The following is a 2,226-nucleotide window of genomic DNA, read 5'->3' as shown; positions in this document are numbered from 1 at the left end:
ACTCGCATAACACACATACAGAACGCATCTCGACGTTATGGCGAAGATCAAAGTGTACTCGCATAACACACATCCAGGTCGCTTCTCGGCCTTATGGCTAAGATCAAACTGATCTCGTACAACACACATCTAGATCGCTTCTTGGCCTTATGGCTAAGATCAAAGTGTACTCGAATAACCCAAATCCAGATGGCTGCACGGCCGTATGGCTAAAATCAAAGTGTACTCGCATAACACGCATCCAGATCGCTTCTCGGCCTTATGGCTAAGATCAAAGTGTACTCTCCTGTCATAGGATGAATATAGTCACAGATGTATATCTAGCCATGCGAATTTATACATGAATACATAATAATATATTTAATTACCCGCCTCCGCCATAAGGACGCTATTGTATACCTACCCCCAGCCAAACTATGTAAGGCTGGGGGAACATTTGTTGAAAAATAAAGCGCTTTTTATCTGTTCTTATCAACTTAATATCTGATACACTCCGCATCGCGGAGTCAGAGTATTAACCTGATTTTTGGAGTCAGGCGGATCGCTGGGGCTCGCTCCACTTCCGCCGCGAGTCGGTCCGGCACTGCAGTGCCATCGGAAACAGCTCAATCTGCGCTGCAATTGAGCAACCTTTTATCTTTTTTTCACCTGCTGGACCGAGTCGGGACTCCAAAAAGTAAGCCCCAATATTCTGGCTCCGCGAGGTACCCGAAATCGCGGTAAATTCACCCGCCGCGACTACACTACGCAACAGTGCGGGCCGAGTTGCGACCGGGCGTGTGCGCGGAAAGGTCTTTACTCGATCAGTGCTCGAGGTGTTGTGCGGTGAAGTGTAAGTGCCTTCGCCGCGGGACCGGATCGAGCCTGCGCGGGAGGACACCTGCGCCAACCACCTGCGCCGCCCACGCATCCTGCTTCCGAGGGCAGCCGAGGGAGAGGACGACCAGGGTCTATTGAGGACTTAGAGGGTCAATCCTGAGGGTCCAGGACTTCAATAGGACCACCTACCACCACTGGCCTACCTGGACAACCCTGGTCTTCCTCTACGTGGGTCAACTACCACCGCTACGACCCACCAGGCTTGGCCATCGACAACCCCGACGGGAAGGCTGGCTCGCCTGATCCACGTCAACCACCGCTGGATCAGGAATCAGGAGCGAGGTGTTATTCCTCGGAGAGCGCTCTTGCATCGCTGGACTCCTGCGCCGAGTGAGTCTCTCTTTTCTTTCTATCCCCCCGGCAGTGAGGAGGGTAACGCAGCCGGTCTCCAGCCGTCTGCGGTGCTCGAATCATCGTCGGTAGTCCTCTACCTTACCCCTACGCGTCCACCCACTCCTCCAGTCGCTCCCATCCGTTGAGGTGTGTCAACGGACCGGGACGCGCGAGGTCCGATTCGAGTGGCGCCTCCACCTCCTTCTCTTCCCTTCAGTCACCGCCCGCGTGGGGGCTGACTCCACTCACCCGTTAGTGAGTGGACGTCAGGTCGGCCCGCCTGCGGTGCAACCCCCGTGCAGTCCTCGGTGGAGTGGGCGATTCCGTCGCTCTTCCTCCATAGAGATCGCTGCACTCCTCCGTAACCGTCGCCTGTTAGTCTCCCTGCCGACTGCCACGTCGGAGGCTGTCATTTTTCCAGGCAGTCTTCGACACCGGACTTAGCGCCGGCGGAGTCAGTAGGGTGTTAGCGCGTGGCGGTATTCCTTCTATCGCTTTCGGACTTAGTTTTCTCTTCTCTTCCTCTGTCATTCCCACTCTGTCTATCTTCCCCGTTTCGCCTCGCTGTGGCACTTAGAAATATTTGCCACAGCAACTCTGTCTCTTCTTCTTCCAACTCACTCGTAGCGTAGGACTTAGTCTTAAAAGCGATGCAGGACCGCGGTGATAGTGCGATGATCACCTCCTGCACTACCGAGGGCAGTAACAATCTCGCCCTGGCAATCGAGTTTCCCTTCCCGGCGGAGTTCCGATGCCCTGCCTACTTCGGTGTCCCCGGAATCAGGATTAGTGGCGTGTACAAGTCCCACTCGGACTTGACGAAGCACGCCCGGAAGCACCATCCGGGCGTTGTAGTGACGTACAAGTGCCGTGAGTGCAGCTTCACTGGCGACGGGAAGTATCCTCTCAAGGTGGTGAAGCTGCACCACGGCCATATTCATAGTTCCCACCACCAGAACAGTCCGAGTGGGACTTGTACACCTCCCGTGACAGGCGCGACCGGTTCGAGCAACA

The 2,226-nt window shown here is 55.3% G+C and overlaps 1 pseudogene; it reads left to right on the top strand.

Annotated features, from left to right (window-relative positions):
- The first annotated feature begins 432 nt into the window (after positions 1-432).
- Positions 433-614, top strand: LOC143175383 (U2 spliceosomal RNA; annotated as a pseudogene).
- Positions 615-2,226: the final 1,612 nt, after the last annotated feature.

Source organism: Nomia melanderi, unplaced genomic scaffold (assembly GCF_051020985.1).
Source record: "Nomia melanderi isolate GNS246 unplaced genomic scaffold, iyNomMela1 scaffold0067, whole genome shotgun sequence".
In the NCBI taxonomy this organism is placed as follows: Eukaryota; Metazoa; Arthropoda; class Insecta; order Hymenoptera; family Halictidae; genus Nomia; species Nomia melanderi.
The sequence above is the reverse complement of the archived record's forward strand: the minus strand, read 5'-3'. Positions and strand labels throughout refer to the sequence as shown.